This window comes from Enhydra lutris, unplaced genomic scaffold (assembly GCF_002288905.1).
Source record: "Enhydra lutris kenyoni isolate GAN:26980312 unplaced genomic scaffold, ASM228890v2 scaffoldscaffold53, whole genome shotgun sequence".
NCBI classification, from domain to species: Eukaryota; Metazoa; Chordata; class Mammalia; order Carnivora; family Mustelidae; genus Enhydra; species Enhydra lutris.
This window is the reverse complement of record NW_019154137.1, coordinates 9,808,180-9,821,337: the sequence shown is the minus strand read 5'-3', so window position 1 is coordinate 9,821,337 and position 13,158 is coordinate 9,808,180. Positions and strand designations below refer to the sequence as shown.

General features: G+C 34.9%; 1 pseudogene; it reads left to right on the top strand.

Moving 5' to 3' along the window:
• Positions 1-11,326: 11,326 nt before the first annotated feature.
• LOC111157235 lies at positions 11,327-11,903 on the top strand (annotated as a pseudogene).
• The last annotated feature ends 1,255 nt before the right edge of the window (positions 11,904-13,158 follow it).

Below are 13,158 nucleotides of genomic sequence, written 5' to 3'. Positions count from 1 at the left end.
CAGTGATGAAATCTCTTTGGTCTTTCAGAATTTTTCTAAATGGCAGTTTCCTGTTGGTTTTGCAAGGCCACTATGCCATTCAAAAAATAGAAATACATTTAGATATATATTTCCTGTAGTCAACTGATCAAATTGCAATTTTCATTGGTTCTTGAGAACTTGCGTTTAAGGTAACATTCACAAAAGTGTTTGTTACCCAATTTTTTTTTTTATAAAATGCTATGTCATCACTTGGTAGACTAAGAATGAAACTAAGCTTAAAAATACTTTTCTATTTAAAAAATAGATTTAAATTTGGTCATTAGAACAGGCTGCACAGAGAAATCTTTGAACAGACTCTGATGGAACAAAATGTTTATATCTATACATTTCTGATGTCTGAGCGGCTCTATTTGGAAACTCCATCTGGCTCTCCTATATTATAAACAGATATGTAGACATCCAAACTTCTGAAATTAGTCGGTGTGTTTTAACTTATTACTTTCTTCTTTTCCATTTCAGGAACCTACATTGGGTATTACAGACCAGCAGACCAGGTGCTGTGCTGCATCATGACAAATTATTTCAGCCACATTGTGTTCATTATGGACAGAGTTTAATGCAATATGACTGTGTAATCAGATATGATATATTACACAATCAAGTATCACCTTGAGACATCTAGAGACAAATTTAAAAAATTTAAAAGTTGAGAGAAGAGAAAAGACAAAAGACCCAATTTCGGAATGATATTTTAGGAAAAATTAAGTTACAGAAAAATCAAAAAGCAAAAACATTTTGCTCTTCCCAGGTATGAATAATTTGGAAGGTGAATGTATGTGTATGTATGTGCTTGCACATGTGTTTGAATGTGTTGACAGTGGTGAGCTGGAGTGAGCCTTAGTAATTTGATTCTAGCATTTCAAACTACCTTTAACAAAGAAAAAGAAACATTAGAAGAATTTACATAAAAATAAAAGCATCATTATAATGATATTTTTCACCAGTGTGTGATACAAGCCACTCAAATTTGGTTTAAAACAGTGTTTTATGTAGTCAGGGGATAAAATATAATTATGTAGAGTATTTACTGCTGATATTTCCAGTATTACTATTATATCCTATGATAATACCAAGCAATATGTAACTGATTAGAAAGGAATTGAGACTAATGCCTGGAAATAGGCAATCACTATTAGCTTACTCATTAATTAGAGTTCCGTTTGCTATCTTTCATTAACCAAATATCATTAGTTAGCTTAATTAACTCTCTGTACTTAGTTGAAACCTGTCACCCTGGGAATATATTGAATAAAAATGGTCTATGCTCATGAAATCCCAACAAAACATCTTTGAGGCTATTATTTTGTTCATGCATGTCTGCTTTCAAAAAGAAAACTGTAAACTCGCAAAATATGAAAGCAAGAAGACCACTGAAGGGGTTATCTGGTTATGTCAATGAGATGCTGAAGGCCTAAAACAAGACCATGACACTGAAGTAGTGGATCTGGGAGAGGTTTTTCATTTATTTCGTTTTATTTTATTTATTATTTTTTATTAGTTTCAGAAGTAGAATTTGGTGATTCATCAGTTCCATATAACACCCAGTGCTCATTACATTAAGTACCCTCCTTAATGCCCATCACCCAAGTTTCCCTTCCTCTCCACCAATCTCCCCTCCAGCAAACCTCAGTTTGTTTCCTAGAGTTAAGAGTTTCTTAAGGTTTGCCTCCCTTCTCTATTTTCATCTTATTTTATGTTTCCTTCCCTTCTCCTGTGTTCATCTGTTTTGTTTCTTAAATTCCACATATGAGTGAAATCATATGGTATTTGTCTTTCTCTGACTTATTTAGCTTAGCATAATAGTCTCTAGTTCCATCCACTTCACTGCAAATGACAAAATTCCATTCTTTTTGATGGCCCAGCAATATCTCAGTGTGTGTGTGTGTGTGTGTGTGTATGTGTGTGTGTGATTCTTCCTTATCAATTCATCTCTAGACAGACATCTAGGCTGTTTCCATATTTTGGTTATTGTGGACATTGCTGCTATAAAAAGCGGGGTGCATGTGCCTTTTGAATCACTATGCTTGTATCCTTTAAATAAATACTTAGGAATGCAACTGCTGAGTCATAGGGTAGCTCTATTTTTAATTTTTTGAGGAACTTCCATACTGTTTTCCAGAGTGGCTGCACCAGCTTGCATTCACACCAACAGTGTAAGAGGGTTCCCTTTTCTTCCCATCCTCACCAACAACTGTTTTTTTCATGAGTTGTACATTTTAGCATTTCTAACTGGTGTGAGGTGGTTTTATAAGTATAAATGTGATTCTTATTAATGGATTGGATAATATACGTTATATTTTTATGTACCAAGTATACTGTGGGAAACATATACAAATTTAAGTTTGTTAATGGAATGCCTAATGTTTAAAAACATACAAAAGAGCAAAAAAGGAATAAAAACAACAAAATGAGTTACTTGTAACTCATTTGTTGTAACCACTCCATGAATGAATGAACAGAATAGTCTTTAGAAAAAAATTTACAATCTGCAGTTTAGTTTTAAATTAATTTCATTTTTATCAAAATTATACATTCACAGGGTTTAAAAAAATCAGATTAACTTGCTTATAATGGAAAAGATGTTGAGCAGTCTTCTTCTCTGTCCTCCTTCTAACTCATAATTTCTTTCCCTAATATATATAGGTTTTCAGCTCCTAGATATTATTTCCACAGTCCTAAAAGACATGTTTATGCTACTAATATACACTTTTTCCTATTTTTTTAAAAAATATTATTTGTTGACTTTCTACTGTGGAAGATGAGGACTTAGTCTTATCTTCTCCACTTGCAAAATACACACATTCTTATCCTCCTCTGCTTCCATTATACTGATAACATCTTTAATTAAGGAAGAATTTTTATGCTGATATTTTTCCTGATATTAAAAAAAAGACATTTAATTTCCTTGATTATCTGTGAACCTATAGGTATTCCATAATTGCACTCTCTTCTAACAATGAAAATCTTTTTCCAAAACATTAGGACTTAATAAATAATCTGTTTATTATTTCCTCCTCCTTCACTTCTTTTCTTCTCCTCCTTCAAAATATGGAAGGCATCCCTTCTTGAGCCTTCTGTCCTCTGCTACAATCTGGATTACATCATAGCTTTTATTAAATTATCTTTGCCACCATCCTGGGAATCCATTTGAAAATTCACTTTGATTCCCCTGTGCTGGCATTTCCATACCTTGGTTTACATGCTCATTTTCTTGAGCATATTATTATTATTTTTTTTTCCTGGAGAAAGTGTATAAGAAGTTTTTCTTAACTTGTTTTATTTCTTAAAATGTTTTTATTCCAATGGCATTTCCAACTGATAGTAGAGTTGGATATAGAATTCTATATTCCGGGGCACCTGGGTGGCTCAATCAGTAAGCATCTGTCTTTGGCTCAGGTCATGATCCCAGGGTCCTGGGATCAAGCCCCACATCAGGCTCCCTGCTCAGAGGGAAACCTGCTTCTCCCTCTCCCACTCCCCCTGTTTCTGTTCCCTCTCTTGCTGTGTCTCTTCCTGTCAAATAAATAAATAAAATCTTAAAAAAAATTCTATATTGCAAATCACCTTCCCTTTGAATCTTAAATTTTACTCCTTTTTCTGGTTTTCAGTACTGCTGTTGAGAAGTCTGATATCATTATGATTTGTTATCTTTTGGATGTGACCAGAATGTGGTTCTATTTCTGGACACTTTAAGGAATATATCTTTATCTTTGTTACTAAAATGTAATAATAATTGTGTTTGTGTGGCTAAGTTTTCATTCATTGTAATGGGTATTCAGAATGAACTACGGTAGTCTAGAAACTCATTTCTAAGACCTACCAAATATTCTTATTTCTTTGATTATTTTCCTTGTATTTGTTTTGTTGTCATTTTAATCTTTCCTTCCTTCCTTTCTACTTCCCTTCCTTTTCTAAATTGTAAAGAATTACTCCAACTTTATTCTTCTCTCTTTCTCTCTCCAATAAAATATATAGGTTAGCTGTTCTTTAATCTGAGAAATGAAAATGAGATAATACCCATATATCTTCTTCTATTTTTCTAGAGATAATGATAGTTTTTATTTTTTTTAATTATGTTAGGTTTTTTTTGAAATAATTAGTTAATTCTTGGCTGTTCTTTCATAGTTAAGATAGGGTTTTAAAAACTTGATTCAAGGAAAATGTACATGGTTGAAACTTATCAGTTATATCAGTTCATTGTATAGTGATTCTGCTGTGATAGTTTCTTTGACAGATTTCCAAAAGCCACTTCTTCAGGCTCTTTTTTCCCTTGGTATGTAAGTTCGTATGATTTTTTTTTTTTTTTTTTTTACATTTTGTTGTAGACAACTCTGACCTAGCCTTCTGGTTTCTGAATAATATTGAAAACAACACGAAAACTAATAAATATAAATAAATATAAAAGAAATAGACTTTGTCCCTTAACAACTAATTAAATACTATTTTAAAAATTATTTACAATGCATCTGTGTATATGAAGTCATTTGTACAATTGAGACAAAAAAATTAGAAGAAACCTTAGAAAGAATATAACACTCTAATTTTACAGAGAATTAAACCAAGGGTCAGAGAGATGGAATGACTTTCCCATGTCACACCTAGTTCATCAGGCACTTAGTTCAGTGTTTAGTCATACATGATTAATTAAAATGTTAATTAATTAAATATACCATATAATACTATGGCATTGTGTATACAAAATAGATAGCTAGATAAAGGTTAACATACCAAATTTTATTCACTGTATTCATATTTCTTGTTTTGAATAAAAATAATGTATTACAATAAAACATTAGTTTTCCAGTATGTGCACACTAATATGAGCTAGAGTGAAGGAAATTAACTTGAGAAGTAAAGATTTTAACAGTTTTTCGTTAAAGGGAAGAGGCTTATGATCAATCAATTGAACATTTATTAAGCAGCCTGTAGGAACACGATACTGTTTAGGGTACTAGAAAGTTATCCAAAAGGTGGAAGGTATGGCATCTGACCTAAAGAAGCTCAACCTGTTAATTGTAAGCAATCTTTCAGCATTTACATAAAGATTGTTTTATTTTTTTATTATTTTTTTAATCATTTTTAAATTTTTTTTCAGCATAACAGTATTCATTGTTTTTGCACCACACCCAGTGCTCCATGCAGTCCTTGCCCTCTCTAATACCCACCACATGGTTCCCCCAACCTCCCACTCCCCCACCTCTTCAAACCCTTCAGATTGTTTTTCAGAGTCCATAGTCTCTCATTGTTCACCTCCCCTTCCAATTTCCCCCAAATGCCTTCTCCTAACTCCCCATGTCCTCCATGCTATTTGTTATGCTCCACAAATACGCAAAACCATATGACAATTGACTTTCTCTGCTTGACTTATTTCACTCAGCATAATCTCTTCCAGTCCCGTCCACGTCTACGTTGCTACAAAAGATTATTTTAAATGTGACTTCTCTTCCTCATGTAAATAAGTGAAGCTTTGAGAATTCTCATTCATTATCCTATGTTTTTACATAGATCACAGAGATCACAGAGCCAAGGCAGGCCTTCTGATTAGTAAATAACTCTCTCCCCCATATGCCCCAGGCATTTTTCAAAAAGCTGCTTCTATGATGTATCTCCTTGGGCTATTATTTGTCCTGTCTTTGTAAGGGTGGAAACTCAGTTTCCTATCACCCTCCAGACTCTTCCAGAGCCCAGCACACTGGTATTTAAATTTCCAGGTTTTAAGTCCTCTGGTTGTAAGAACTTATGCAATTAAACCCCTCTGGTTTCCAAACCAAATGCTATAGGGATTGGTCTTCCCAGTGTGGACTCCTTGGTGTAATAGTCGATTTCTCTCCCTTCTCCATGTCCACAGCTCCCCCCAGCAGATGGCTCAAGAGTCCATTTAGCTTCCCACTACATCTTTGTCCTTTCTACCCTCTTCAGTGTAGCCCTTTCTCGACATTTAGTTGTGGAGTTTGTTCTGCCAGTTTTTGAGGCATTGTCTGAATTATTTATGCTGAGGTGAGTGTTCTCTAATTGTATCCATAGGAGAGGTGAGCTTAGGGTCCTCCTACTCCACAGTCCTCCCCTGAAGTTTCTAATATACGCAAATTTTTAATTTAATTTACCCATTGACTTTTATGACTGTTTCTATGTGAAACTTTGAGGCTAAACTGCTCTAAGGCATACATGAACTAGAATAGTTACAACCAGTCTATTGTCCAATTCTGCTATAACCGAACACTGATCTACTTCTTAACCTTAGTTCATACGCAATAAACATGAAAGGTCTTTTACTGGACTTTCTAGTCATCGAGCCCTAGTATGGTAAATTACTCACTGTTGTGTACAACAATTCTGATATACAATCAAGAGAAATGAATCTATTTTTATGTTCTTATCTCTTGTAACCATGTTATTTGCAACTGAAAAGTAACTTAAATTGGATAAATAAGCAAGTCTGAAAAGAATGGCAGCTGAGAAGTTATTTTTTTGTTTGTTTGTTTTTGTTTTTCTCATAAATGAACTTCAGAAGTTCATGGACAAGATGCAGAATGCTAAGAAAATAATAGGAGGGAGAGTTTTCCAGAGGGACATATTTCACAGGGAGGTTCCTCCAGGAACAAAGGAGCTGAAAAGTGAAATTTCCCTGCCCCACAGCCCAGATAAACACACAGCCACCTGCAGGAAGCAGCACAGTGCTGGCATTCAAAACCTAACTTGCTTACAATGTGCCCTGCCCCCTCAAGCTGAGCCTTCCTCAGTCCTGGCACTATGGGTCAGCTCTCCCAGAAAGCCAACAAACCATGCTAACACCAATCTCACCGCTGTGCACTTTGCCAAGCCTTGATCTTTGCAGCAGTGGCAGCTAGTCACCTCCACCAGAGAACACATGACATTGTTAAAACTCTATGCCCCACCAATGCATGCTTTGCAGATTACAGGCTGCCTAGCCCTAGTCTCAGTGATGGCTGCACATCCCTTCTAGCAAAGGACCAGTGCCACATTATTAAATATGTACACCCCATCCACTACTTTCAAGAGCAAAAGACATAGGTGACTTTCTGAACACAGAGAAACAGACACAAAGAGATAAAGAAAATGAGAAGACAGAGGAAACTGTCCAAAATGAAAGAATAGGACAAAACCACAACAGGACACTTAGTGAAATGCATGTAAGTAATATGTCTGACAGAGAATTTAAATTAATGATCGTAAAGATACTCACTGGACTTGAGGAAAGAGTGGAGGACATCAGTGAGATCATTAATGAAGAGATGGAAAACACACACACACAAAGAACTAATTGAAGATGAAGAATACAATAAATGAAATTAAAAGCACTCCACATGGAATAAATAGAACTCTACAGGATGCAGAACAAATTAATGACCTAGAGGACAGAGTAATGAAAACTAAGCTGAGGGGAGAGAAAAAATATGCAAAATGAGAATAGACTTAGGGAACTCAGTGACCCCGAGTGACCCCAAGCATAATAACATTTGCATAATAGGAAACCCAGAAGAAGAGAGAGAAATGGGGGCACAAGATGTGTTTGAAGAAATAATAGCTGAAAACTTCCATAATCTGGAGAAGGAAACAGATATCCAGATCCAGTAAGCACAGAGGTCACCCAACAAAATCAACCCAAGGAGGTCTGCACCAAGACACATAATAATTAAAATAACAAAAAGCGGTAAGAATTCTAATAACAACAAGAGAGAAGGAGACAACTATGACAAAAGGAACTCCATAAGAATATCAGTGGATTTTTCAGCAGAAACTTTACAGACCAGAAGACAGTGGCATGATATATTCAAAATGCTGAAAGGAAAAAAAAGTATATATATATATATATATATATATATATATATATATATATAATCAAGAATACTCTATCCAGAAGGGCTATTTTTCAGAATAGAAGGAGAGATAGAGTTTCACAGAAAAACAAAAGCTAAAGGAGTTCATGAACACTAAATCAGTTCTAAAAGTAATGTTAAAGAGGGCTCTTTAAGTGGAAGTGAAAAGCCGTAAGTAAGAGTAAGAAAAGTAGGAAGTGTAAAAGCAATAAAAACAAACCACTATACAAACAAAACAACTATATCTGTAAAAACTAATCAAGGTTCTCACAAAATAAAAGGATGTAAAGTATGACACCATATACTTAAAATGTTGGTGAGAAAGTAAAGAATGGGTTCAAATTTAAGAACCATATCTTTAACATAGACTGCTATATGCAGAAGATGTTATATACAAACCTAATGGTAACAATCAAAAACCAATAGTCAATATGCAAAAACTAAAGGGGAAGGAAGCCAAGTATATCACTAAAGAAAGCTAACATACAGTGAGAGAAGAGAGCAAGAGAAGAAAGGAACAGAGAAAATGCATAAAACAACCATGAAACAATAACAAAATAGAAATAAATGCATACCTATCAATAATTATCTTGAATGTAAATGGACTAAATGCTATAATCAAAAAAAAATGTGATCTTATCAAAAAACATAGAAGTGATGGAAGGGATTTTAAAAGAAGGCCAATGTGTATACTGCCTATGAGAGACTCATTTCATGCAGATTGAAAGTGAGTGAATGGAGATACATGCAGATTGAAAGTGAGTGAATGGAGAAACATTTATCATGCAAATGGATGTGAAAAAAATTCAGGGGAGTAATACTTATATCAGACAAAACACACTTTAAAGCAAAGACTTTGGGGTACCTGGGTGGCTCAGTCAGTTAAGTGTCTGCCTTCAGCTCAGGTTGTGATCCCAGGGTCCTGGGATTGAGCCCCACATTGGGCTGTCAACTCAGCAGAGAGTCAGCTTCTCCCTCCCCCTGCTTGTGTTTTTGCTCTCCCCCTCTCTCAAGTGAATATTTTTTTAATCTAAAAAAATAAATTAAAAAAAAAGACTTCAACCAGAGCAAAAAAAAGGACGCTACATAATCACTAAGGGGGCAATCAAAGAAGAAGACATAACAATTGTAAATATTTTTGCACTTAACGTGGGAGCACCCAAATACATTAAACAATTAATAACAGATTTAAAGAATGAATCAATAATGATACACTAATAATAACAGACTTGAACACCTCTTTTACATTAAAGGACAGATCATCTAAATAAAAAATCAACAAGGAACTTTGACTTTGAACGACACACTGCACCAGATAGATTTAATAGACATATTCAGAAAATTCCATCCTAAAAAGCAGAATACACATTCTTTTCAATTGCACATGAAGCATTGTCCAGGATTGATTGCATATGAGGCCACAAAACAAGTCTCAACAAATTTAAAAAAATCAAAGTAATACAAAGTAATACAAAGCATCTTCTCTGATACTATGAAACTAGAAGTAAAGTATAAGAACAAAATCTGGAAAGACCACAAATCCATGGAGGTTAAGTCACATGCTACTGAAGAATGAATGGATCAACCATGAAATCAAGGCAGAAGTCAAAAATTACATGGAGAGAAATGAAAATGCAAAGATAACAGTCCAAAATATTTGGGATGCACCAAAAGTGGTTCTAAGAGGGAAGTTTATAACAATACAGACCTACCTCAAGAGGCAAGAAAAATCTCAAATAAATAACCAGACCTTATACCTAAAGAAGTTAGAAAAAGAGGAACAAACTAAAAACCAGCAGAAGGAAGGTAATAATAAAGAAGAGTGCAGAAATAAGTGATATAGAAACTAAAAGAAAATAATTAAATAGATTGATAAAACCTGAAGCTGGTTCTTTGAAAAGATCAACAAAACTGATAAACCTCTAACCAGACTCATCAAAAAGAAAGTGGGGAAAAGAAAAAGAGAGAGTGAGAGGACTCAAATACTCAAAAAAAAAAAAGTGTAGAAATAACCAACATCACTGAAATACAAAGGATTGCAAGGGAATCTTGTGAAAAATTATATGCCAACAAACTTGACAACCTAGAAGAAATGGATAAATTCCTAGAAACATATAATCTACCAAACCTGAAAAAGGAATAAATAGAAAACTTGAACAGACCAATTACCAGCAATGAAATTGAATCAGTAATCAAAAAACTCCCAACAAACAAAAGCTCAGGACCAGACGACTTCATTCTATCAATTTAAAGAAGAGTTAGTACCTATTCTTCTCAAACTTTTTCAAAAAGCGGAAGAGGAAGGAAAACTTCCAAATTCATTATTTGAGGCCAGTATTATCCTGATACCAAACCAGAGAAAGACACCACAGAAAAAGCTACAGGCCAATATGTCCGATAAACATAAATGCAAAAATCCTTAACAAAATACTAGCAAACTGAATCTAACAATACCTTAAAAAATCATTCACCGTGATTAAGTAGGATTTATTCCTGGGATACAGTGTAGTTCACTATTCATAAATCAATCAATTTAATATATCACATCAATATGAGAAAGGATAAAATCCACAAAATCAGTTCAATAGATGCAGAAAAAACATTTGACCAAGTACAACATTCATTCATGATAAAAATCCTCAACAAAGTAGGATTAAAAGGAACATAGTCTAACATAATAAAGGTCCTATATGAAAAATCCACAGCTAACCTTATACTCAATGGTGAAAAACTGAAAGGTGTTCCTCTAAGGTCATTAATAAGAAAAGAATGTTACTCTCACCACTTTTACTCAACACAGTCCTGCAAGTTCTAGCCACAGCAATCAGACTAAAGAAATGAATAAAAAGCATCCAGAGTGGTATGGAAGAGGTAAAAGTTTCACTCTTTGCAGATGACATGATACAATTTATAGAAAATCCTGAACACTCCACCAAAAAACTACTGGAACTGAAAACCGAATTCAGTATGGTTGCAGGATACAAAATGAAAGCACAAAAATACATTGCATTTCTATGTACTAAAAATAAAGTAGCAGGAAGTGAAATCAAGAAAACAATCTCATTTACAATTGCACTAAAAACAATGAAATACCTAGGGGTAAACCTAATCAAAGAGGTGAAAGGTCTTTACTCTGAAAATTATAAAACACTGATGAAAGAAACTGAAGATGACACCAAGAAATGGAAAGACATCCCATGTTCATGGATTGGAAGAGTAAATATTGTTAAAATGTCTCTACTACTCAATGCAATCTACAGATTTAAGGGAATCCTTATCTAAATACCAACAGCATTTTTTTTCACAGAGTTAGAAAAAGACAATCCTAAAATTTGTGTGAAACCACAAAAACCCCGAATAGCCAAAGCAATCTTGAAAAAGAAAAATGAAATTGGTGCTACCACAATTCCGGACTTGAGTTATGTTACAAGACTGTCATAATCAAAATGGTATGGTCCTTCACTGGGGCCAATGAGAGCAGAGAGTGTGCCATAAAGGCCTTGGGCACACTGTGAGAGTACATGGTGGTGGGGTACTCTCTGCCAACCCCATATGCCATAATCCACCCCCATAGCAAATGCGAATGTTTTTACTTGATCACAATGTCACCAAGTCCTGCTCCTGGTACCTTGTGTCTTAGTTGAAGAAGATGAAAAAGCCTTCAGAGGATATTGTCTACTGTGGACAGGTATTTGAGAAATCCCCTTGTGGATGAAGAACTTTGGTATCTGGCTGTGCTATGACTCCCACAGTGGCACCCACAACATGTGCTGGGAGTACCAGGACATGTACTGCTGCACATGCTGTCATCCAGTGCTACTGAGGCATGGATGCCCAGCACTGTGCATGGGCCCACTTGATCCAGATCATGAAGGTGTATGAGATTGCAGCCAGCAAAAGCTGCTAACTGGCAATTAAGCAGTTCCATGACCCCCAGATCAAGATCCCCACTGCCCCCACTGAGTCCTATGCTAACAGCACGAGCTACGTTTCACCACCAAGAGGCCCAACACCATCTTTTAGATACAGAGCCTCCCTGTCCCCAAGTCTGCCCAAATAAACTCCTTAGGAAAACAAAACAATACAAAACAAAATCCGGTATAGTTCTGGCACAAAAATAGACACATAGATTAATAGAACAGAATGGAAAGCCCAGAAATAAACCCACAATTTTATGGTGAATTAATCTTTGCCAAAAGAGGCAAGAACATGCAACAGAAAAATATAGTCTTTTCAATAAATGGTGTGGGGAAAACTGGACAGTTATGTGCAAAAGAATGAAACTGGATGACTTTCTTATATCATACAGAAAAATAAACTCAAAATTGGTAAAGGACCTAAATATTAGACCCGAGGCCAAAAAAAAATCTTAAAAAAGAACACAGGCAGCAGCTATTACTCTGACATTAACCATAAAAAAATCTTCTAAATATGTCTCCTGATGAAAGGGAAACAAAAGCAAAAATAAACTACTGGGACTACATCAAAATAAAAAACTTCTGAATCACAAAGGAAACAACCAACAGAACTAAAAGACTGTATACACAATGGAAGTAGATATTCACAGATGACATATCTGATAAGGGGTTAGTACCTAAAGTATAAAAATAACTTCTACAACTCAACACCAACCCGCCAATAATCCAATAAAAAATGGGCAGAAGATGTGAATAAACATTTCTCCAACGAAGGCATACAGATGACCAACAGACACATGAAAAGAAGCTTAATATCACTCATCATCAGGGAAATGCAAATCAAAACCACAATGAGATATCAGATATCAGAGATTCAGAATGGCTAAAATTAACAACAGAGGACATAATAGGTTTTGGCAAGGATGCAGAGAAAGAGGAAGCCTCTTAACTGTTGCTGTGCACCCATGTTTATTGTAGCATTTTTACAATAGCTAAATTATGGAAGCTGCCTAAGTGTCCACTGACAGATTAATGGATAAAGAAGATGGGGGTATTCAGTGGCAAAAAGGAATGAAATCTTGCCATTTGCAACAGCATGAATGTATCTAGAGAGTATAATACTAAGTGAAATAAGAAAATAAGAGAAATAAGAACAAGAAATAAGAGAAAGTTAAATTCTATATGAATTCATAAATATGTGTAATTCAAGAAACAAAACAAAGGAACAAAGGGAAAAAATAGATAAACCAAAAAACAGATTTTTACCTATAAAGAAGATACAGATGGTTACCAGGTGGAGGTGGGTGGGAGGATGGGTGAAATAGGTGAAGGTGATTTAGAGTACACTTACTTTGATAAGC